General features: G+C 41.2%; 1 protein-coding gene across 1 annotated transcript in view; it reads left to right on the top strand.

The window, feature by feature from the left end:
• Window positions 1–15,265: 15,265 nt before the first annotated feature.
• LOC307207445 (ligand of Numb protein X 2-like) overlaps window positions 15,266–25,741 on the top strand; it is a 47,365-nt gene continuing 36,889 nt past the window's right edge. Inside the window, exon 1 of the mRNA XM_079961304.1 lies at window positions 15,266–15,899. The gene's annotated coding sequence lies outside the window, so the exon portion shown is untranslated. The remainder of the gene's footprint in view (window positions 15,900–25,741) is intronic.

A 25,741-nucleotide genomic window follows, 5' to 3' on the forward strand; every position in this document is an offset into this window, starting at 1 on the left:
AGGGAGACAAATAGTAGGTAGAGGCAGAGGCAATGGCAATGGCAATGGCGGGCAGAAAAAAATGATTCTAATGTTTTCCCCTATCCTCCTCCCCAGTGAATTCTATGAGGGCAACACTGAAGCTACATACTCACATGTTTGTAGCAAAAAATGCATTATTTCTCAATATGGAATTGTTCATGCTCATCCTCAATTAATCAATCTAGATTTATTCTAGATCCTGACATCCACAAGGGTGGGTGTACATGTTCCCTTATCCCAAAGAAGTCCAATAAAGAAGACAACTTTCATTGTGCAGCCTTAATTTGCAGCTGTGTGATTGAATTGCATTTTGAAATAGTGACAGTCTAGAAGTGCCCTAAGCTTCTGCTGGCATGTTTTCTCTTCTTTGTACTGGTGTGAGTCTTCCCAAATGTCCTTTTTTGATTAATTTGTCTCTGAACCTTTGTATGCATGCTAAAATCTAATGTAGAAACTATTTTAAAAGAGCAGATTAACCTTGATTTAACAGCAAGCAAATTTATAAAAAAAATTTCCATTGCCCTTAAATGGGTAAAAAGTCAGGTCAAGTTCTGCTTTGGGAAACTGCTGTCATCTTCAGCATTAAGCATGCCATATACCATGATAACACTGCAAACTGACCACTGACTTGCAGACACTACTTCCTGAGTTTCATTAAAAAATGAAAAAGACCTGTTTTAACCTTCTCTGCCTACTTGAGTTGTGTTCACCTGACCCTCTTAGACTATCATAAAGGGTTTTTTTCCCTTGGTGCATTACACAGTTTTCCTCTCATCCTGTTCACATCAGAACGACTTCATTCATTTCTGTTTTTGTTCATACAGCAGAGGGTATCTTCAGTCTGTGTAAAAGTGCTTACCCTGGCTCGAGACAAATTCAGAGTGGTTTAGGGCTCCAGTCAATGTCACTCTTGCTACAACATGGCTTTGTCACTGTGAGTCTCCATCTTTTTCCATTTCCAAAAGTAGTGATGCAGGCCTTACAAATCCCAAATGGATATTCAGTTTAAGAGAACAATGTGCAAAATAGCAGGACTTTTTACAACAAACATGGGCATTTTCCCCACAACACGAAACTTGCAGAGGAGAAAAATACAGATGTGGTGGTAACCCTTTATGTATATGTTTAAGACCTACTTTTCCCCTCCCCATTTTTATTAGATTTGATACAATTTTATAAAGCTAAAAATGAAAACAATAAGTAAGGCATAATAACAGAAAAGGAACATCCCATATTCCCCATCCTACCACCTCCCTAGCCTGCACAGTGTTTCTCACACTTGAGTCTCCAGCTGTTGTTGGACTACAACTCCCATCATCCCTGACCACTGATGGGAGTTATAGTCCAACAACAGCTAGAACTCAAGTTAGAGAAACACTATGTGATTCAGTTGGATTACAAATTAATTAAGAATTCTGATGCTTATGGGTAAGGAAAGGCTCTGGTGTAAGGACACTAGCAGCCTCTAAAACATTTTATCCTATACATCTCCATTGTGCAACTTGGAGGGATTGGAAGGAGTCTGGGTGGAGTTTCATTTGTCCACTGTAGTGGAGATGAAAAAGACAACCATTAACCTCTCTAGAATTGCTATCGGATGCTCAGATGTTGATGTTATGATAGTATCTGTTGTTGAATGGGCGATAATTGATCTGTCCTGTTGATTGTCATTAATATATAAAATAAGCCTCCAATTGTAAAGAAAATGTCTAGTTTCTCTTTGCTTTGAGCAAAATGGAATTTGTGTTACCTTTTTGACAATAGCCAATTCCATTTTTTTATAACATAGATCTATACAGTGGTACCTCGGGTTACAGACGCTTCAGGTTACAGACTCCGCTAACCCAGAAATAGTACCTTGGGTTAAGAACTTTGCTTCAGGATGAGAACAGAAATCATATGGTGGTGGCGCGACAGGCCCCATTAGCTAAAGTGATACCTCAGATTAAGAACAGTTTCAGGTTAAGAACGGACCTCCAGAACGAATTAAGTTCTTAACCTGAGGTACCACTGTATGCAAGTCTTTCCATTTTGGGGCAACAGATAGATCTCAAGTCGTGGTGTGGTGTGGTGTGGTGTGGTGTGGTGTGAGGTAATCTCTTCCTTAAAGACTGAGGTATTGGCGTTAAAGTTGTTTATGTTTCAGAAAGCAGACTTGCTTGACAGAGTGCAAACCATATAAGCTTCAAAAGTGAGACATCTCATCTCCAGTCTACAACTGATTCCACCTAGCTCAAGTCCCCTCATTTGTGCACATGATTCATACATCTGAGGCTCTATCATGCTCACTGACCCTCTTTGAGGATCTCTCTAATTCTGGCACAAAACAGCAATGAGGTCTCAATTCTACACTATTTAAATTCCTAGTGGACCTCAAGTATGAAAGTGGAAGCAAAGCATGTCAGGCATGGGAAAGAGATATTGGGTTTAAATTTATGAATTACCGTATTTTTCCATGTATAAGACTAGGTTTCCCCCCCTAAAAATAATGTCAAAAATTAGGGTGTGTCTTATACTCTGGGCCATCTTTCTCCATTTTCTTAAATCTGAGTCCCCAAAATAGAGGGAATCTTATACATGGGGGCATCATATAGATGGAAAAATACAGTATGCCTGGGAAAGTATGTGGTCTAGTGCTTACCTTGACTGCTACTTCCATAGTCATACACAAGGCACTTTAAAATTAGTATATCATTGGCCCTTGATTCAGGTGAAGATCAGTCATAGTCATACCTTGTTTTCTCGGTTTTACCAGAGGGGTTGTGAAGTCACTGGTTCATATATGCACCTATGGTAGAACTGTTGAAAATGAAGGGGTTTGGTAAAAGATAAGCAGAAAAATGAATTTTAGCTTACAAGTTTAGCCTTTTTAGGTGAAATATAACTAACAATGAAGCAAGTAATAATATGCTTAGAAAATCCCCTTTAGAAGCACAACTGCTCTTTTAGATACACATTTTTTTGTACTGCGTCATTACAAAATGAAGTTTAATGGATACTTGTCCTTATATATATTATACTCATGTTTATTGAATATGTATTTCCACAAGGCAACAATTTGGCAACAATTTGTTAGCTAATTACTCATTTTATATGATGCAGCCGTTTATTTGGGAATCTCAGTTGCGGCACATAATAATTATTCAGACATTTAGATTTATCCCCCTGCCCTTTCACTCTTACCATGTTGCAACATGAACAGAACCTTTTTGGAAACATCATGTCCCTTCACTTAAGCAGTGACAGAAACGTAGGTGGAACCAGCCAAGTGCCTCTTCATTATCTCCCTGTATCCTTTTTGTGTCCTCTCCAAGTTTTTCTCAAATTTGTTCTGCTGTCCATTACGATACTTTGTTATTTATTACAATTAACATATAATTTCCCCGCAGATATGGCAGGCAGGCACTTATGTTGCCTGCTGAAATTGCTTTAAATGTCACTGTTGTCTTTACATCCAACCTACTTAATGTTCCCGGTGACAAAGAAAGCAAATATGAGGTTTTATGGAAACAATTACAGGCAAATGAGGCTTTTACATCAGTCATGATGTATAACAACACCTCTCCATAGAATATTACTCTGATCTAGCCATCAAATAGATAATACTTATTCATAATATCTCAGCCCACATGATCAGCATGCATTTGCTGCCTTAAAAACCTCTATCAACTTGCTCACTCGCTGGATCATCACCTTATCGTGGTGCATGGGCTTGCACGTCCCTGTGATCCTTGTGAGCGAAGCCATTGGGAGTCTCGTACTGCCAGCAAGGTCACCCAAGGCGGTAAGGTCAAAGGAGAGGAGCTAGAGCAGTGGTTTTCAACCAGTGTGTCATGGCACCCTGGGGTGCATTGAATCATGGTCGGGGTGTTGCAGGCAACACTGGCCTCTGTCCCTCTTTCCTTCCCTCCCTCCTCTGATGTCCTCTGCGTCTCTGCTTCCCAAAGGCTTGAACAGCTGTTTATTGCAGCAGCCATGGGTATAAGCTCCACAGGTGAATAGTGCCTCTGGGAGGCACCTCTCTTTGGGGGGAGGGGCAGCTCAGAGACCAGGCATGGCAGCAACAGTTGCCTGGAGGAGAGGGAAGAGGAAAGGAGGCTGAGGGAACACTCCACAAGGAAGGGTGTTTGAAAAGGGATGAGAGGCTGCCAGCTCTGCAGGCAAGGGGTGACATAACTGGGCTTCTAAGCTCCACATGGGTGCTACAGAAAGACTGTAGTTGGTTAAGGGAGCCATGGACTCAAAAAGGTTGAAAATCTCTGAGTTAGACAAAGAATGATCTAAGAAGTCCTCAGCATCAGAACAGGCAGAAAATAATAAGCAGCATGTTACAACGGCTGTGAAGGTGGATGAAGGCTACAGCAGATAAGAATCTACCTGTTGCCGTGATGCTCATGCTATCAGAATAGAGCCTTACTGCATGAACTGATCTCGACTCATAAAAAATATTCACACACAAGCATCTTCCAAAAACCCACCCCAAAACCCACCCACCCCAAATGAACTTACTAGGGGCTGACAACCCAGGTTGCTTTGCTCACCAATCCCCTAGTCCCACCAATCCCCTTCCAACCCTCATCACCAAAGTCCATCCCTCCTTACTCCTTGCCCAAGCCCCCTCCCCTAATCCCCTCCCTTTACTCACCAAACCTCTACAGCTTCCCCGTGATGCTGCACTGCCTCTCTCAAACCAACTACTACTGCAAGCCCAGCTTCCTCACCCACTTCAACCCCCTGCTACAAGCACAGGTCTCTTGTCTGCTGCCTCTCTTCCTTACCTGTTCCTTGTCTATACAGTATAAAGAGAAACTAACATACCTATTCCAAACTCTTCCCAACGGGTACAATTAGAAACATATATAATTGATAATATCCCAACCACAGTCTACCACTTCTTTAAAGCTAGAATTAAAAACACTACTACTATCAAAAATAGATTAGGCAAACTATGTTTAATGTATGGAAGGAGAAAATAGGAACATTGTCTCCAGGTTCGTCCCCCCCCCCCGCCCCCGCTCCCTCTAGCTTTCCATCCATTCTTTTGTAAATCTCTTCACCAACTCTCTGTAACAAGATGGAAAGCCAAGAGTCTATACTGCTTAATGAACATCTATGAGAGCAATACCCCACTAAGGGTACAAGAACTGCAAACTAAATGGGAAAAAATCATATATCATGGCTACTGTGCTACCAACTGGAAGTTTTTCTTCCAGGTTGTCTCGTGCCCCCCCCCCCCCCCCCGGTACAGGGGCAGAGGAGCACAAAAATCGCACCACTCCACTCTGGCTCGGAGTGGCTAGGAGCCTGCCTGCCCATTCACAAGCTCCCCAGGCCACTCATAGAATCATAGAATCATAGAGTTGGAAGAGACCACAAGGGCCATCGAGTCCAACCCCCTGCCAAGCAGGAAACAGCATCAGAGCACTCCTGACATATGGTTGTCAAGCCTCTGCTTAAAGACCTCCAAAGAAGGAGACTCCACCACACACCTTGGCAGCAAATTCCACTGTCGAACAGCTCTTACTGTCAGGAAGTTCTTCCTAATGTTTAGGTGAAATCTTTTTTCTTGTAGTTTGGAACCATTGCTCCGTGTCCGCTTCTCTGGAGCAGCAGAAAACAACCTTTCTCCCTCCTCTATGTGACATCCTTTTATATATTTGAACATGGCTATCATATCACCCCTTAACCTCCTCTTCTCCAGGCTAAACATGCCCAGCTCCCTTAGCCGTTCTTCATAAGGCATCGTTTCCAGGCCTTTGACCATTTTGGTTGCCCTCCTCTGGACACGTCCTTTGCTGCTGTACAAGGAGGGAGGCACAAATACATCTCATTGCCAAGTGAGCATGGGATTGGGGTGGGGTGGGGGTTTGCCATGATACAGTTCCTTGCCAAGGGCACAAGGGAGCCTAGGTATGCCTCTGTTCCTGGCATGCTACTCTGTCCTGCTTTTTACTAGCTGAGCTGACTATTCTACCTCTATAGCAGGCTGGGATTTTTTAAAGCAGATTTCTAGCTGCACAAATGCCCTTCCCTATAAAAGTGGGAGAGCCAAACAAACAGAAAAAGTACTTTGTCCCTTGGTTGCACTCTGTATCAATGGAGGTTTCTCCATAGGACTCAGTGGCTCCTATCTACTTCACAACAATGATTCATACATTTATCTACTCCAGTAACTAGCAGGTGCAAAAACAGGAAGATACGATGAAGCATTACTTGCACAGCTGTAAAGGATGAAGAAAATGAAGTTCTTATCAAAAAGTAAAGGATATTTTCATTTAGATTGGGGAGTTCGTTTTAGGTATGGCAATTGAGCTTAAGTAATTTATTGCAAGTTCTGTTGCTTTACTCTCAAAACAATGCAAGTGTGAAATTTAAATGAGAGACTACCATCAATTCCTTAGCAACTATATCATAGTGGCTCCCTATTTTAAAGAAGTGAATAATGGTTCGTAGTGGAACAAAATGAGAGGAAAATAAATATTAATTTAAAATAATTGCCATATTTCCAGAATTAAATTTAAGCTTGCCATGAGATCATGATGACTGCATAACTACAGCAATTTTAGCATCGGGTTTCATTTAAAAGATTAAGTGGACATGAATATTATTAAACTGAATAACCTTAAAAAAGCCTGGTACATTATTAATCTTATGCTATTTTCTTTTTTGTAAAGTTTTCTATTATTATATGTTATGATGTATATAAAACAGAGAGAACAATTATTATAACAGATAAAAATTAAAAAGATGAAAAACAAAGTTATAAAACAGGCATGAAGAATGAGTATGGTTGCAAATGGGTTAAAAAAAACAAAGTCCAAGTTTGTTGTTGTTTAGTCGTTTAGTCGTGTCCAACTCTTCATGACCCCATGGACCCGAGCACGCCAGGCACTTCTGTCTTCCACTGCCTCCAGTAGTTTGATCAGACTCATGCTGGTAGCTTCGAAAACACTATCCAACCATCTATCAAAGTTATCATACTATCAAATCTGCTTCCAGATTTGCCAGAATTGCAATGAGGGCTGCCTTGAAAATGATGGTTCCACTGTATATGCTATAAAGGAATGCCAAATCACAGAAAAAGTGTGTGGCGGTTCTAGCTCTTGTCAAAATCTCAAATTATTTGTAATTTTTTCCATTATAGCTATATTCCAGAGTGATTGATACCAAGCATCCAATGTAAGATTTGGGGCAGTATTCCACTGAATTGCAATTACTACTCATGCTGCCCAGATCATAACCTTATACTACTAATCTTTATACTTGGCATGCAAGCCTCAGTATTACGGGTTACCATCCTATTGAGAAAAAGTATTAAGCTTTCCTCCTAGATATGAATATTTGCCTTTCTAAAAACAAAGCACTGAGAAGAAACATACTATATCCATATTACGTTCAGCACTTTAAAAAGTATATAAATTATAAATTATTTCCTACCAGACTTAACATATTGGAAAGAACATGAATCATAACCAGTTGGGTCTTATCCCTCAAAGATATATAGCTGATCTGAAAGGTCTTTAGTTTCATGAAGTTCCATAAAATACACAAAACACCCCTAATTCTAGTGGCCCTGGATGTATAAAAAGTTTTTGACCCTGTTAATTGTAATTTTTCATTAAGCTCTCTTTCTTGTTATAGGTTTGGCCTCAAATTTACTGCCACATGCTATTTATTCAACCTACCACTGCATAGATATGAGCTAATGATCTAGATTTTGTGTGTGTGTGTGTGTGTGTGTGTGTGTGTGTGGAGAGGGGGGGGGTACCAAACAGGGCTGCCCACTGTCCCCCAACTTTTCATATTAGTCTTTGAATTTTTGGTTAACACTCTTTGGTCCAACCTTAGTATCACAGGCATTAATGCTAATGGCACAGAACAGCTGTTAAACTTTTATGCTGATGACATTCTGCTCATCCTGCAAGGCCTCCAGACAGTTGTTCCCTTACCTCATATATGAGTTGGAAACTTGTAATGAGAGCAGGCTTTTGAGTGAATTTTGGAAAGACATAGGATATCAGATGATGTCTTTGAATATATACCCAGGTACCCAAATTTCCTTATTCCAGATATTAGGTATTCTTCTCTCTATAATTAATACTTTTTGGTATATAAACATCTGCATAAATCTTTTAGAGCAAATTATTGTGTCATATGCCAGAAAATACTTCCAGTGGAACAGACCATGGGTGCAGCCAGGGTTTTTGGGGAGAGGAGGACTTTTGTTTTGGGGGCAGAACTGAGCTATCTGTGACTCAGTCCGTCAGCTTAAGGTTTTTTTTTAATTAACTTGTTTGAGGGGGTCAGCTGCCCCTCCTACGCCCGTGGAACAGACTAAATTAAAAAAATTCCAGCTGTCTGGCAGCTATAAAGAAAGTAATCTTCCTGAGCTGTCCTGCCTGTATATTTTTGTTTTTAACAACAGTGATTCTGTCCTTGATACTAAGCTGCTGGCAGAGTATAGTTGAATTCTTAACTTTTAAAAGTAGAGATCAAGAACCTCTAACGTTCATAGATACAGACCTGCCTCTGAAGAAGGCTGGGACATTCCTCTATTTAAGATTTATTATGAGTCAAACCAGATTCAACATTCAATTTATTTCATGGCAAGAAGGCAAATAAATCAGTAGGTGTAGGTGGAAAAGGGAATTTAGGTTGGATTATACAGACAGCATTCATTTTGTTAAAATGGTGTTATGTCACTTCTCTGAAAAGAAACAGACTGCACTTTGGCAGGGACTCTACAACTTTGGAAACACAGAAAATAAAGGCTTTTACCTAACATATCCTTCTAAATCATGCTACACTATTACCTGGACTCTGCCTCATGTGATAGGCAATTTAATATTATAAACTTTGAACAGGGAGGTCTTTACAGATTTAGATATTTCATCTAAATTTCACTTGCCTTAGCTAGGGATTTGCCCAAATCTTTAAATTACGGTATATAATTTAAAGGAGAGTGTAAGCAAATGCTGGGTCTTTGAGCCACTATCCTTAGTAGGGTAACAACTGATCAATAAAGACTTTGGCACAGTGGACAAACTGAAGGAAGTGTGGGAATCTGATTGGTCTATTAATCTTGAAAATACCCATTGGTCTTCTATTTTTGGAACCTTTATTTTTGTCAACACCTGTATCCATCAAACAGACAATGCTAAAAAAATTTCTTTTGCAGCAAATACGTCAGTCCTTCTGCTACTCCTCTGTGTTGGAAAGGATACAGAGAAGTTGGCTTGTGCTAATATATGTGGTGGCTCTCTTGTAAGGTTTCCAAATTTGGGGATTTTTAATGAAATAAATAGAAGAAATAACAGGGCAAAAAACTGTAAAATCCTTTGATTTGGCATACTTTTGGCCCTTCCAGGGAACAAATGTGGGACTGCTGTTTAAACCTCTTATTGGATGCTTATTTGTGCCAGCTCAGTTGGTTATCACTGGATACTTGAAGGATGGCACTGGAGCCACCATGGAAACTGGCATAGTAAGGTTGGGCAAATTTTATTATTGGAGGAGTTAACTAACCAACAGCATGCAAAAGTGTTGGTTGGCCCAGCATTGGCATGCTGTACTTCTCCTGCAGTACCCCTCCTTAGTGGCTCAGCTATGCCTGGGTATGGAGCCCACCCATGCCCATATATCCTGGTGTGGGGTCATACCCTGGATTCAAAACTATTCCACCCAGTTAGGACTCCTCCTGTAGTTCTTGGTGTATGTTGCTATGTCTTGAGGATGGAGGCAAAAGAAAATGACCCATGATGTGTCTGCATATTATCTGCTGCTGTGGCTGAATAATTAGGGAATTGCTCTGTGGTGCAATGAGCTGAAGCCTCTCCAAAACTATCCACGCATTCTTAAGGAGAACAAGTAACACAGTTCTAGTGGAAATGAACCTCTTAGCTCTTACCCTGATAAGTAGGGAAATATTCTTTAGGTATTCTTTAAAACAAAAAAAACACAACTGTGAGGTTGTACAGGTACAGTTTTATCTGTAGGTATATTTCTAACTTCAAAAACAAACAGTATCTTATGAATAAAGCTTAATTTAGAAACCATTATTGTACTCTACCAACATAAGTATCTTAGTGAACCTGGGGGATTTTTTTATTTGGCTCTGTATCCTGTGGTTTTAGCTCAAAGCAAACTGTTTCATAAACAGTGCAGGTGTCTCATCTTATTCAGTAGGGTGTGTCCATTTGTTTCAGACATATAGAGACATATGACAACACAGAACAGGAAGAAAAATGAAAGACAAACCTACCCACCTACATGTTAAGAGATGCAGAGACACAGGGTCTAATGCTGAGAAATGGGCAGGTACTGAAGAAAAGCAGAAGGTAAGGACATCTGCTGAGGTTTTCAGCTGAGTAAAATTTTGAAAGTTGTCTGTGAGGTTTTGAGGAATTTAAAATATTATGTCAAAATGAATTAACAAAATGAATTGGATTGTCATATGTTTTGAAATGAAGTGACTGTAATTGTATTGATGTTATTTTTATCCATTTTTCTATTATGCTGTAGGACATCTTGGATATATTTATGTGGGGAAATGGTGAGCAAATTGAAGAAGAAGAAGAAGAAGAAGAAGAAGAAGAAGAAGAAGAAGAAGAAGAAGAAGAAGAAGAAAATTCTAGAGAACCTATTTAAAGGATTTCAGTTGCAGTGATGTTTTATGGTAAATTTTGAAGTGTAGCAGTTCATCATGACAGCCCCAATAGCAATTTCCCTTGGGAGAATTAAAAATGCAGATGTATTGATCTAATATTTACACACAAATATGCACATACAATAAAGACCAGTTCTATGTGGCATAATACTCCATTTATTAGAAAAAAGCATGACTGCCATCTTATGCATAGCCAGTCACCAGGGAATGAGCTCCAATAAACTCAGTATTATGTATTTATGACTGTAGAGGAGGAGGAAGAAGAGGAGGAGGAGGACGAGGAGGAGTTTGGACTTGATATCCCGCCTTTCACCCCCTTTAAGGAGTCTCAAAGCGGCTAACAATCTCCTTTCCCTTCCTCCCCCACAACAAACACTCTGTGAGGTGAGGCTGAGAGACTTCAGAGAAGTGTGACTAGCCCAAGGTCACCCAGCAGCTGGATGTGGAGGAGCGGGTAATTGAACCCGGTTCACCAGATTATGAGTCCACTGCTCTTAACCACTACACCACATTGCACTCATTAATGCCAGTAGGGACTTCTGACAAGAGCTTCACAAGATCATTTCTTTCTGATAGCAAAGCCTACTCCATGTATTCAACGTTCTTGTTCATGTATTCCAGAAGAATGTGTAGCCTCCTTTTTCTTCCTTCAGTTGTCCCTCTCCTGCTCTTCGAGTTTCTTGAAGCGCTGCAATATCAATGTTAAAACGTCGCAACTCTCTTGCAGTGATGGCAGTTCTGTGTTCGGGATGTTCATTATCTGTGTTATTCAACAAAGTCCGTATATTCCATCTTCCAAAGTTCAATTGTCTTACGACCACTGGGTGGTAACCCCACTGGGCACAGTAATCCATTCAGGGGAAAAGGAGGGTAGACTATGTTTAGGGAACCTTTTTTAGCCCCTCCACCTTTTTGGGGTGAGCTCAGTCATGGACACAGCTGCCGAGCTGCTCAACTGACTCATTCCTTGTGTCAGAGTGACTGAATATGTATCCACCACCCATGTGCTGGTTCATGACTAGGGGCTTCCAGATTTCATGGTCCTGCCCTGTTACCATTTGCCAATCACCATGGGACTTTTTTTGGGTTTGGGATGGGGTTTTGGAAGACACCAATGCACAATCTCCGAAGGCATGAGTATCACAAAGACTGGTAGATTCTTCTGCCTGTTCTGCCATTGAGGACTTCTTGGATCCTTCTTTGTCTAGCTCCTCCCCTTTGACCTTACTGCCTTGGTGACCCTACTGGGAATACAAGACTCCCGGCAGCTTCGCTCACAAGGGTCATAGGAACATGCAAGCCTACTCACCACGATGAGGTGATGATCCAGCAAGTTAGTCTGAAAATCACAATACCAGTGACTGCATAGAGTAAGATGAATTCCAGATGATAGCTATAAGAATGAATGATATTGATCAATATGTCTAAAATAATGAAGAACATTTTTAATTATATGATTGATCTTGTATCTTTTATTTTTAAATAAACTACCAAGAATGAGGGATAGCTGGGACATGGACTGAATGGCATAAAAGGAATATTTGGGTATACTTACCTGGGGTAAAAAAAAAAGGGACGCAGGTGGCGCTGTGGGTTAAAGCCTCAGCGCCTAGGGCTTGCCGATCGAAAGGTCGGCGGTTCGAATCCCTGCGGCGGGGTGCGCTCCCGCTGCTCGGTCCCAGCGCCTGCCAACCTAGCAGTTCGAAAGCACCTCCGGGTGCAAGTAGATAAATAGGGACCGCTTACTGGCGGGAAGGTAAACGGCGTTTCCGTGTGCTGCGCTGGCTCGCCAGATGCAGCTTTGTCACGCTGGCCACGTGACCCGGAAGTGTCTCCGGACAGCGCTGGCCCCTGGCCTCTTAAGTGAGATGGGCGCACAACCCCAGAGTCTGTCAAGACTGGCCCGTACGGGCAGGGGTACCTTTACCTTTACCTTTACCTGGGGCCCTTGTGCATCAAGGGGAAGATAGTGTGGGATATTGTGCAAATAAATGATAAGCAGAGAGAAATGCCAGTTGTTGGGGAGGGTGACATACAAATGTTATACATGGGTTAAAAGGGGAACAGAGTAGTGCTAGGTAATGGGTATGCATCCAATATATTGCTAGAGGCTGGTGAGGTAATGAAACTATGAAATGCCAAATGTTTTCTGTAGTACAGTGCCTGGGGTAATGAACAGATATGTTTGCCAACAGGAATAGCACAAGGATCCTAAAAACCCCTACAAAATATGAAATTACTGGCAAGAAAAGGGCTAGAAAGTTTTAAGAATTCCTCTCAGGTAGCATCTCATAGAAGATGTTGAAATTGGTTTTTGTATTTCTTAAGACTGCAGTTTACTCCTCCAAGTTGGTCAGAATGTGCATTCATTTTAAATTGTTTTTCTCCGTGATACGAGCAATGACTCTGAAGCTCTCTCACATTATCTCTGCCAAGAATGAGCATTGCTAAGCAAGATTGAACAGAGCCATGTGTCAATCAAAGGTAAATATATGACCTAATGTAAGTTCAAGATTATTGTTATATGTTCTTGAGCAATTCAAAGACCAATGGGCTAAAAAAAGGTTAAAACTCCTTTTCATCCTTTCTGATAGGGGCTTTGTTTCATCACATTCTTCGGCTGGGAGTTTCATTTTCTCTTATTTGCTGTTTTTGTTACAACAGCACTATGAATTTTGTTTGCTCCTTGGATTTATGCTAATTCTTTTTATGTATATTGGCTTATATTTTAGTCTTACTGTAATATTACTGCTCAGAGGCCTCTTGATGAAAAGGCACCCAGAGGAAAAATGGAAATCTAGATAAGCGTGCAAATCTGAACACCATAAAACACTGGCTGGACAGTTTGACTTCAAGGTCAGTTCTCTGACCGTGGACCAGCTGCTGTTTTTCTCCATTTAGGTCACCTCACAGAATACTTTTATGAGTTTGGTGCAGAGGAGTAGGCTGTATGCCAAGACCCAAGTGTTAAAATATAAACAAGGATTCAAATTCCTGGTGAGATGAAAGCCTAATTAATGGGCAATTAAGTGAACAAAGGGGACGCAGGTGGCGCTGTGGGTTAAAGCCTCAGCGCCTAGGGCTTGCCGATCGAAAGGTTGGCGGTTCGAATCCCTGCGGCGGGGTGCGCTCCCACTGCTCGGTCCCAGCGCCTGCCAACCTAGCAGTTCGAAAGCACCTCCGGGTGCAAGTAGATAAATAGGGACCGCTTACCAGCGGGAAGGTAAACGGCGTTTCTGTGTGCGGCTCTGGCTCTGGCTCTGGCTCTGGCCAGAGCAGCGATGTCACGCTGGCCACGTGACCCGGAAGTGTCTCCGGACAGCGCTGGCCCCTGGCCTCTTAAGTGAGATGGGCGCACAACCCCAGAGTCTGTCAAGACTGGCCCGTACGGGCAGGGGTACCTCTACCTTTACCTTTACCTTTAAGTGAACAAAAGAAGTGAATCTGTGCCAGACAATAAATGGGTTGAGCCCTTCCCTCAACTGGCTGGTAGTTAGAAGGACAAAGGCTAGAGAATTAGGAGATGTGAGCTAGGAGCAGAAAGCAACAGGTTGGAAAGCCAGAGAGTTGTGTGATTTATGTTTAAATCCAAGGCTGTGGCTATGGGGGAAACAAAGCCCTCTTGGAGTGTTAATGCTGTGAACCCCTCCATCTAGTGCCAGGTGGCCTTTTAGGAGCCCCAGGACAATGGATCAAAATGGGTTTATTAGAATTATTGGTTGGTAAAATAAAAAACATATTAGGAGATAATCTGCAACAGGGGCCTGGATATTTGGACTGCCTGTGGGCTTCCACAGGCTTTAATCTGGCACTGCATTGTTGTACAGTGGTACCTCAGGTTACAGACGCTTCAGCTTACAGACTCTTCTAACCAAGAAAGAGTACCTCAAAGAACTTTGCTTCAGGATGAGAACAGAATTGTGTGGCGGTGACGCAGCAGCAGCAGGAGGCCCCATTAGCTAAAGTGGTACCTCAGATTAAGAACAGTTTCAGGTTAAGAACGGACCTCCGGAACGAATTAAGTTCTTAGCCTGAGGTACCACTGTATATATGTGTGTAAATAAACCATATAACATAGAGATACCAGTCTCCGCTGTGTCTCATTCCTAAGGAAGTGATTGAAACCCATGGAATCTCACACCACTTGGAGACTGGGGTGGCATGCAGCAATACTTTCTAGAGTTGCATATAAATGTGTGATGCAAATTTAATAAATGATAATAAGCAAATATAAAATGGGCACAGTTTATGTAACACCCCACCACTTTTTAGGACTGATGGAGAAACTGTGTAGACAAGAAAAACAAAAGTGCATTGTGTTCAATGGGTCTGACTCCCTATGATGTGTGTTTAGGATTGGGCTACAAGTGTAAGTGCAGGAACCCATCAGGAGGTTTTAGTGTTTTAACTTTTGTATGTTTTAAAGTAGTGTTGCGGATTTTGCCCACCCCCACCCAATTTTTTTTTTAATCTTTTCATAAACAGCTTGTGTGTGTGGTGTGTTACAGTCAAGCGGTGTATAAATTATATGAAACAAATAACTCTCCCCCTTCACCTGCAAGGAGCATAAGGTGGCCTCACAACAACTCTGCCAGGTAGGTTAGGTTGAGAGCAGGCAAAGACGACCAGGGGGTCATTCCCCGCGGCTTGAACCCTGGTCTCCCAGGTCGCTCGAACCGCGTCTGCACCGCGCTGTAGCCTGCGATTTGGGGCAACATTTTGGCCAAGGGCGGCGGCATCTGAGCCAGCCATTCATTTTATACATCTTTTGCGTGTGTGATACAGAGAGAAAGGAAACTTATCGGGGGAGGGGAGGGGGCACCTGGAGGACAACCAGCCGGGCGCGCGTGTGAGGCGTTGTTTTGAGGGGCGGCGGCAAAGGCAAAGGCAGGCGGGGAAAGAGGCGGCGGCAGCGGCTGTTTCGAGGGGTGGAGGCGGGCAGACTGAGGCACCTGAGCGGCACCCGCCTCCTCTTTCTCCTCCCTCTCTCCGCCCTCTCAGTGGTTTCGTCTTTCTTTCTTTCCTCCGCCCGGAAACTCACAAGAGAAGCAGCCACGTTGCCTCAGCCCTACCGACCTGGGCCGGGTTCGGCGGCGGCGGCAGCGGCAGTGGGTCTCCTGAGGAGAGCCGGGAGCCCGCGCTTTTCCTTGGCGCCTTTCCCGCCCTCCGGCGGGTCTGAGGAGCCCTCTCCCCCGCGCCTTACCTCCACCAGGTGAGTCCGCCTCCCTCCTCCTCCCTCCTCCTCCTTCTCCCGAGCTGCCGTGGGATTGAGACCGGGTCAAGCGCGGAGGGGGAGACGCACCCAACATCGTTAATTCTTACCACAACACACACACAAAGTTTCGGGGTTTGGATGGGAAGTGTTGCGGCTTCTTTCAGAGAGGATCGCCGAGTTCTCTCGCTCTCCTTTGACCACCTCAGGATGACTTCCGTGCCCTAAGAGGGGTGTGGAACCAATCATAATAGTAACGACAGCAGTAACAAGGCATAAAAATGACTCATGTGGTCAGGAAGAGCTTCAAAATGTTACTTGGGTTGTGGTGAAGATGAGATCTGTTCTGTGTTGTTGTTTTAACTATTCGCTGAGTTCTGTTTTGAGAAAAATCAACCAGGCGATTTGCAAAACTCCTCGGATTAAAAATTTGGGTTAGTGGGGGAGGTTAATTTGAATAGGGGGTTATGCTTGGGGGGATTATTATTTCCCTGATGTCTCCCCCCCCCAATAATTCCCTTCATGATACATATGTTAATAATTGTATAGGTGAATTTATAGTTCAGAGCTCTGTGACGTGTTTGTCACCCTCAGTGTCTTTAGGTCAAGCTAAGAGTTAGCAATTGTCCCATCTCACAGGGTGGTGGTTGTGAAGATAAATTGGGGAGAGAGTTTCCATCACTTATGTGGTGCCCCATGGAGGTGGGGCAAGATAAAAATGCAAGTAGTCAGAATTGTTCAACGGGGTTTAGAAACTATGTCCTCAGTTCATGAGCAAACATGAATGGGAAGGGTGGAACTCAGTAGAGCTTCAGGTGTATTTATAATACATATATATTATATTATTAATATTAATCTTATTGGAATGGTTGTGATCAACACAGAAACCAAACCATGTTTTGAACCACCCAGCAGCAGTGCAAGAGCAATTATTATGGATTAGTAACTTCTTAATAAGTTTTAGGTGCTCTTTTTGCCTTGTGACATAAGAAGTGGGTTTATTCCGTCGTTTGATGCAATAGCAATAGTTTAGATTGTACAGAGCAAGGAGGCCATAGGTGTAACAACTTGTGATCTCCCCAAACTGCAAGCAACCCCGCCAGTCACTGGCAAGTTATTCTCTGTTTTTTTCTTACCTGCCTATTAAATACTGGGTGATGGGGATGGGTTTGGCAGGCTAAAATAAATACATACAGGCTGGTATGGTCATATTTGGTGTCTCACAGTTTGTGCAGCCTAACTCATGGCTATCACAAACACTGATGAATGTGTTTGGTATATTTCTATCCAGCTTTTTAAGACAAGCACTCACAAACATGTAAAAAAATTAGATTTAGAGCTAATTAGGCTTAACTAAGCGTTAGTCCCATTGAACTTCTGAGTTGGTATGCTGTTGCTATAGAACTAGGAGATAGCAGTTTTTAGTTATGCAGTGAGCGTTTCCGGAGAAGCAAATCACATCAAGGTCACTGGGATTTGTTTACCTTCTAGTAAGTGTTTAGTCTTTCATCCTATTTAGGAGTCATATGCAAGCCTACTCAGTGGTTTTTCCTGTTTAGAGAAATGCGTATAATATTGCAGTCTAAATCCTGATTAATTGTGATGTCATGTATTAAAATCTAACAGTTCCTTCTGAAAATGCAGTATCACAACACGCCCACCCCATGTGCTCTTCTGACTAACTACACGGTATATTTACTCCTTCCTAATTTACCATTTTCCCTTTTTTGTAGTGCCAAAAAAAGAAAAAAAACTAGTTGCAAAGCAAATGTAGAATAAATAGTATTCTGAAATAATGTTGTGATTCACAATTGCCCTTTTCTGTGTAAATCTTAGTTTGGACTTTGCCCTTTTTGATTAGGTAATCTTGTTTGCCTTCAGTTTCGTGAAACAGGTAATAATTGAATTGGCTTTCTTTTGTGGAGTTCTTTGGAGCCTCTGTACAAAACCTATTGCTATGTAAGCATTACTTCACTCCAGGTACAATCCAAAACCTGGCTGCTACCCAATGGGCTTTTTGAAGTGGCCTCTCCGTGCACCTCAAAATGCCATGTTTCAGGGCTATCCACTGCAAGCAGGCAGAAGAGACTATTCTGTGCCAGCAGAGTGATGTTGGTGTCATTCCACAGGTGCAGAAGATCAGGACTGTGCCTCCACTCAATCTAACCCTCTTCTAGCCTGGCAGAAAGGGAATTTGGTGGCTTGCACAGTTTGTCTTGATTTTTAAATGAGCAATTACACATTTTGTGCAATAAACACTGTGATCCAATTCACACATCATGGTAAACCATAATTAATGGTTTGCTCTGTATGCTCCTTGCTAGTGCTGGGGGGAAACAAACAAGCATCCCTGGCACTGCATTACATCTGAGCCAGGGATCATGATTTGCTTACTCTGTGCCCTCTTAGGCATGAGCATGGTAAGTCATTAACCATGATGTGATGTTCAAATGGGGCCAATTTCAATGGCCTTTGTTTTCGAAATACGCAAGTGAGAAAATAAATAGTGACACAATAACAAAAAGAACAATGTGTTTTGGCACCTTAATGACACAAACATTTATTATGGCATTTGCTTTTGTATAATACAGCCATTTAATCAGATGTATGAGGTGTTATCCTGAGTTGCAGGTATATATATACCCATGGGGTGGCATGTTGGAATTATAAACAGTCAGATCCAGAGTTCAGGATAAAACTTCATGTATCTGATGAATTGTATTGTGGACCATGACAGCTTATGCCATAATAAATCTGTTAATCATTAAAGTGCCACAAGACTCATTTTGTTGTTTTTGCTGCAACAGACAAACATGGTAATGTCTCTGGACAATGAATAACAAAGTGAAAGATGCATGAAAAATGTAAAGACAAGGAAGAAGAAATGTTTTTCTGATGCTGTTTTACTAGGGTAGGACTAATGAGATACATCCAGTCTCTTAAGTGTCATGTATTGCTTCCTTTCTTATGAACAGTTCATCAGTTTATTTTTCTGTGAGCTGCTTGAAGTTGTGATGAATATATCTCCTGTCCAAAGTCTACTTTTGTAACTCATAGTCAAAAGATGAGAGACATAAATATGATTCTCTCATTTCAGCTTCCAGCTAGTGATAAATGAAAGAGAAGGATTGTAGAGCTCTACATATATTGCAGATAAAGATGGCTTTGTGCTTTCAAAGACCTCATCTTCCAAAAGCCCAAGTCTTACAGAGGAAATTGCTGGTTAAACCCCTGACTTTGCCTTTTGAGACAATATAATAACTATGTTTCTTCACTGAAAAGGATGGTTGAGGAAGAAAATTAAATAGAGCCTTACCTACATATTATGTGGATTAACCACATAGAAATATAGAATAACAGAACTGTAGAGTTGAAAGGAACCACAGGGGTCATCTAGTCCAGTCCCCTGCAATATAGGAATCATTTTGCCAAATGTGGGACTTGAACCCATGACCCTGAGATTAAGAGTCTCGTGCTGTACTGACTGAGCTATCCTGTGGGCATTGCAGGAGCAGAGTACTGTACATACCGGTAATTTTTTTAGTCACTTGGGAGGTGTCTTCTTGATGGTAACAAAGACCACTTTATATACTATCCATAGCATTTTTATTGAAATGTTAGCGTGAGAGTTCTGTAAAGATAATGTTAAGGGGAGCAATCATGCTTGCTTTTCTAACTGTATAATTCTTGGTGCTCTTTGTGTATCCTAGAACAAATAAGGGAGTGCCTAATAATCCATTGTTTGTAGAGAGAAAAAGTGAATTCTGATGTATGGGATACCAAAGTTTGGTTTGTTGGTTGAACGTCATGCCAAGCAACAGTTTGCCCAAAGCCTCATTTAAGGTTTGGTTTAACAGCTGCTCTCAGCCCATTGTTTGTCAGATGTTGTCTGTTTGGTCAAGGTTGGCTCGGTGAACAATGTCAGGACCATCTCAGTATATGGAACTATGGAGTGATCCAACACAGAACCTGAAAACTGTTGGGAGTATTACTACCTAAAAGCTCTAATATGTAGTCGTTTACACCTATGACATAGCTAAGTTTAGGACTGTGAAATTGTGGTGATTGCTGATATTTTTTCTTTTCTTCTGCTTAGATGATGCCATGGCCTTTGGCTAGTGTAATGAAAGTTTACTGATTACTGAAATTGTATAAATCCAGTAATTTTTAATACCTCGGCTTAAACCTTAGACTGGGCCTTAGGAATTCTCTTGAAACTGCTGTGGCTGTTGCAATCCACACAGTTTACCTATGTAGTGGTACCTTGGGTTAAGAACCTAATTCATTCTGGAGGTCCGTTCTTAACCTGAAACTGTGAACCTGAGGTATCACTTTAGCTAATGGGGCCTCCCACTGCTGCCCGGCCGCCACCCTGCCATTTCTTTTCTCATCCTGAAGCAAAGTTCTTAACCCAAGGTACTATTTCTGGGTTAGCGGAGTCTGTAACCTGAAGCATCTGTAACCTGAAGCGCCTGTAACCCGAGGTACCAATATATAACCATTTTTTAAGCATTTCAACCCATAATTTTGTTCTTACACATTTAAGTAAGAGCCATTCTGCTGGATCTACCACTGGCCTATCTAGTCCAGTTATTGTTTCTCACAGCAGCCAATCAGATTCTTATGAGAAGTCAACAGCCGGATAGGGAAGCAAAAGTACTCTTCCAGAAAGTAACATATTGCTAATATGTCTAGTAGACATCAATCTGTCTTACTCTCTTTCGACATCATCACCACATCTTATGGAACTAATGTCCATAGTACAGTGGAATGAAGACATATAATAGTGATTGTGTGAATGGTATATGGAATTGTGCATGATAGTATAGCTGTGTATGGAGTTGTGCGGAGTGTTGAGACCTTGCCCAATTAACATGGAATTTGAGAAACTGTAAGGGGGAAGAAGAAAATTCACAGTATCATTCACAGTGTTATTTCTTCTCATTGTTCTGTTCCTGGCATGCACTATCTATTTCTGCTTTGTTACGTTAATGAATGTCTGGCTAGACGTTCTGATTAACATTTCCAAATTATATTAGATAAGGAACATTTCATACTGTGCTGTCTTGAAGAAAGATAGGTGAGGGAAGTGTACAATTATGACTATTTGGCTAGACATTCTGATTAACATTTTCAAATTGTGTTAGATAAGGAATATTTCTTACTAGGCAGTCTTCATGAATGACTAATTGTGATAGGTGACAAAAAGTGTGTGCCTGTGATCTGTTTAAATGGACAGTTTCCCAATGCTGTTGGAAGTACACGTCTGAGGCTGCTGACGCTATCTAGTGTAGCATGATTGGACAGGAGTGAAAGAACATGCTAGAAATGTGGCTGTAGGCATTATAATTTGCTAAAGCTTCATAAGGTAAGGTAATTATTTAGCATTATCTCTCTTAAAATTAAGTAAAGTGGAATTTTCTGATAAACATATAGGATGAATGTGTTTTGAAGTGGGCTTTTCAAAGAAATTAGGTAGTAGACATACGGTCTCCATTTATTAACACTTTACCACATCCTTGGAAGGTAACCATTCTGTTGGCAACTCTTCTTTTAGCTGCAGTTACTTGGATAAATCCTAGGTTTTAACTTTTGCTTTTAGTTTGGATTTTGTATGTTAATTGCAGGAGACATTATTTGTTCAGTCTTGAGCCTTAAGTTTGGTTGCTTTCTTTGTGAAGTCACTAATATCAATAAAAAGAATGAAGAGTCTTGACGACACTTAATGAAGTATGATATATAAAAACAGCTTGTTAGTTCAAAGCACATTTGGCAATGGAGGACAATATTTTTCAAAAGGAAAGGTTGTTTAGTTTGGAAGACAGAGTAGAAACATTATTTAGCTGCTGATTGTGCAGTTTAATAGGGTCATTTTCTAATATATTCACTCAGGCTTCCATCCTATACATACTTACTGTATGTATACATACATACTGTATACATACATCCTATATATACATACTGGAAAGAAGTTTCATTGAACATAGCTGTATACCTCACTCCTTAGTCTGAAGACATTCCAAGTGTTTTACAGAATTCTTAAAAACACCATAAACAACAACATCTTTAATATTACAAAACCCAACAGTACAGTAAACGCAGCATAAAAGCCTAGAAGACTAAAAATCTGAAAGACTTGGGCAAATAAATAGTTCTTACCATGTATGCAAAAAATAAATCAGTGCTGGAAGCCTTCCCACATTAAGTGTTCCATAACTTGGGTACCTCTTCAGAAAAGGTCCTCTCATTGGCCATTTGTCTTCTTACTTTTGGAGGTGTAGGGACCCAGAGAATGGTCCTTGAGGAAGACAGGTTTGTGCAGGAGAAGATTGTCCTTCACATATCTGGGTCCTAGCCTGGTAAGATGAGAACTAGCAATTTGAATTGCTCCTGGAAATGGACTGGGAATTGGTGCCAATATTTCACTGCTGCTGAGATGTGCTTCACATGCTAATCACAAATCTAGTTTCTTTGTTTTGTACCTACTGAGGTTTCCATGTTGTCTTAAAAGGCAGCCCTTGTACAATGCATTATATAGTACTCTTAAGTGAGCTTTTACCAGAGCATGTGTAAGCTAGTCACACTATCTCTTTCTGGGCATGTTTAGTATCATCATTAGTTAGTCAAATGTTCTTTATGATACAGAAACTACTTGGGTCTCTAAATTTAAGGCTGGGTATAAGGGCAGCTCAACATCTGGTTCTGATTCATTAGGGAGAGAGCAGTCTATGTAGAAAGGGATCCACCTCTGAAGCCAGATGAACCACTCACCATAACTTCCTCCATCTTAATCCAACTTCAGTTTATTGGTCCTTATCCAGTCCATTACCAACTCAGGGACCAGTTCAGCACTTTCACAGCTTCAATCTAAGAAAAAGCAAAATAGAGTTGTACATCTACATATTGATGACATCTCACCTCAGATATCTAGATGAGCTTGTTCAGTGGTTTCACATAGTTCAGAGAAGGAGAACCTATTGACCTCCAAATATTACTGGATTACAACTCCCATCAGTCCCAACCAACATGGTCAGAGGTAGGGATCATGGAAATCGCAACTGTAGGCCACAGGATTGATCCTCACCCCCAGTGCAGATATTAAATAGCCTAGGCAACAGTATCAGAATTTGCATGTTATATAGGAAGAATGGGAATTATAAGAAGCATATGAAAAAGAAAGTTCTTAATAAGGGTGAACTCATAAAGAATATGGGAGACATTTTGACCTTCAGGGAACCATTTCTCCATAGACTCATCTTCCGAGGAAACACTTAAAACATTTCAGAGCACTCTAGGTCATGATTCAGGGTAGACAGTAAATTCACAGGTAAGTTTCCCTGGGTGTCCTCATTGTACTGTATGAAGTGTGCATGCTAGAACATGTCCACAGCTTGACACAAATATTAGTAATGGTGGGCAAGCTGTCTCTCAAGAGAGCTTGTGCATTAGTACTTCACACCGAGGAACTCCTCATAGACTTCCAAGGTTTTCTTGGAATAAATTCTCATAGAGTCAAAGGTTTTCTTGTAACAAATGTGCAAATCACCAGTATATGAGCAATTGTGTGCCATCTTCAGGGTGATGGCCATAGCTTGGTTGTAGAGCAGATGCAAAAAATCCCAGGCATCTCCAGATGGGTGAATAAAGCTTCCTGTCTGAAACGCTAATCAGGGTAGGCAACACTTAACGTAGGACAAATGGTCTGACTTTATAAGGCACCTTCCATTGTGGATAGCTACTATTCTTCCTAAATTTACTCTGCTTATTATCTATTGGCTTTTTATATGCTTCCACCCACAATATGTCAGATAAGCATATGCTGAACTGCTTTAGTTCTTCCCTTTGACCTCTTTCTAAACTTATGCCATGACTACATTCCTGTGTAACCTGACTCACAAAATTCCTGTTTAGATCTTTAGGGTAGATAAATTTAGGTGGCTAGGCAGAAATTTATTTATAGGCATTAATAACTGGGAAGGGAGAAAATCCACAATAACTTTAATTTATTTCTAGGCTCAAATAACTCCTGGCTGGGAAAAGTAGAAGATCGAGACTGGGCAGATTGTTTACCTGGTTAGTAGACCATTAAAGGTTACATGATTGTGTTGTTGTGTCCTCCTATATGTGTGGTAAGTTAAATAAGCAGAAAACTAAGGTATTGGGGAAAAACTTGACAGTTACAGAGTCAGAACAGTTTCAGAAAGAGACAGAGTTGAACGTGGTTAAAAAAGTAAAATACCTAGGGGTAAATATAACAGCAAAAAATCTGAGTCTATTTAAAGATAATTATGAGAAATGCTGGGCAGAAATTAAGAGAGACTTAGAAAGTTGGACAAGATTGAAACTTTCCTTGTTAGGCCGAATTGCTGCTGTAAAGATGAATGTATTGCCGAAAATGCTTTTTTTATTTCAAACATTACAGATTGTGGACAAAACAGAGTGTTTCCGGAAGTGGCAGAGAGATATTTCTAAATTTGTCTGGCAGGGCAAAAAGCCCAGAATTAAGTTTAAGATATTAACTGATGCGAAAGAAAGAGGGGGCTTTGCCCTGCCAGACTTAAGGCTGTATTATGAATCAGCAGCTTTTTGCTGGTTGAAAGATTGGCTGCTTCTCGAAGACACTAATGTACTAGATCTGGAAGGTTTTGACAATGCGTTTGGTTGGCATGCATATTTATGGTATGACAAGGTTAAGATCAATAAGAATTTCAAGAACCATATTGTCAGAAAAGCAGTGTTTAATGTCTGGACAAAATACAAAGACTTATTGGAAAACAAAACTCCAAGGTGGCTTTCACCATTGGAAGCTAAGGCCCGGAAAAGACTCAATATGGAGGCCAAATGGCCGAAGTATTGGGAAATATTAGAAAAAAGATGGAGATAATTGGAAATTGCAGAGTCAGGAGAAAATGAAAGACAAAGTGCGAGATTGGATACATTATGCTCAGATTAAAGAAGTTTTTAAACTTGATAAAAAGTTAGGATTCCAGGTGGAAAAATCGAAGTTAGAAACGGAACTGTTAGAGCCTAAGACTAAGGTACTCTCAAGAATGTATAACTTGCTGTTAAAATGGAACACACAAGATGAAATGGTTAAATCGGCTATGATAAAGTGGGCACAGGACATTGGGTATAATATTATGTTTGAGGACTGGGAAAAGTTATGGACCATTGGGCTGAATTTCACTGCATGTAATGCTTTGAAAGAAAATGTAATGAAAATGATATATAGATGGTACATGACCCCAGTCAAACTTGCAAAAATATACCACTTGTCTGATAATAAGTGTTGGAAATGCAGGGAAAGTGAAGGAACGTTCTTTCACCTCTGGTGGACTTGCCCTAGGGTTAAGGCCTTCTGGGAAATGATATACAATGAGCTGAAAAAGGTATTTAAGTATACCTTCCCTAAGAAACTAGAGGCCTTCCTTTTGGGCATCGTTGACCAGAGGGTGCTAAGGAATGACCGAACATTTTTTATGTATGCAACAATAGCAGCAAGGATACTCGTTGCTAAACATTGGAAAACCCAAGATCTACCCACACTGGAAGAATGGCAGATGCAACTGATAGACTATATGGAACTGGCTGAGATGACTGGCAGAATTCGAGACCTGGGAGAGGAAACGGTGGAAGAAGATTGGAAGAAATTTAAGGACTATTTGCAAAAATATTGTAAACTGTATGAATGTTAAGGAGGATAAAGGTAAAGGTAAAGGTACCCCTGCCCGTACGGGCCAGTCTTGACAGACTCTGGGGTTGTGCGCCCATCTCACTTAAGAGGCCAGGGGCCAGCGCTGTCCGGAGACACTTCCGGGTCACGTGGCCAGCGTGACAAAGCT

This window comes from Podarcis cretensis, assembly GCF_951804945.1.
Source record: "Podarcis cretensis genome assembly, chromosome: Z".
In the NCBI taxonomy this organism is placed as follows: domain Eukaryota; kingdom Metazoa; phylum Chordata; class Lepidosauria; order Squamata; family Lacertidae; genus Podarcis; species Podarcis cretensis.